The 277-nt window shown below is 39.0% G+C and overlaps 1 protein-coding gene and 1 long non-coding RNA gene across 4 annotated transcripts in view; both read left to right on the top strand.

The window, feature by feature from the left end:
- LOC116706473 (uncharacterized) overlaps nucleotides 1-277 on the top strand; it is a 24,247-nt gene that overhangs the window by 17,826 nt on the left and 6,144 nt on the right. The window lies entirely within an intron of this gene.
- Nucleotides 1-277, top strand: part of ccnc (cyclin C) — a 6,139-nt gene that overhangs the window by 1,227 nt on the left and 4,635 nt on the right. The gene's annotated exons all lie outside the window — the stretch shown is intronic.

The raw sequence follows: 277 nt of genomic DNA, 5'->3' as shown, positions 1-277 counted from the left end.
GAGAAATTTGGTGTCTCCCCGGGACCCAGGTTTACAAAAATACAACATAAATCATTGTAACATCTACATTTTTAAACTGTGGACAAAAGACGGAACAAACCATGAATTTAAATGTATATGAAGTATATTTACTCCATTATAAAAGTAAACAAAAACAGAAAAGGTCTCTGTTCTCCTTTCTGTGTCTCACCCCTTTCTCAACTTATTTTCTCATCCCCTCCTAGGAGAAGAGAGAGCGAGAACCCCCCCCTCAAAGCATCTGAGCTGAACAGACCAG

Source organism: Etheostoma spectabile, chromosome 18 (assembly GCF_008692095.1).
Source record: "Etheostoma spectabile isolate EspeVRDwgs_2016 chromosome 18, UIUC_Espe_1.0, whole genome shotgun sequence".
Classification (NCBI taxonomy): Eukaryota; Metazoa; Chordata; class Actinopteri; order Perciformes; family Percidae; genus Etheostoma; species Etheostoma spectabile.
The sequence above is the reverse complement of the archived record's forward strand: the minus strand, read 5'-3'. Positions and strand labels throughout refer to the sequence as shown.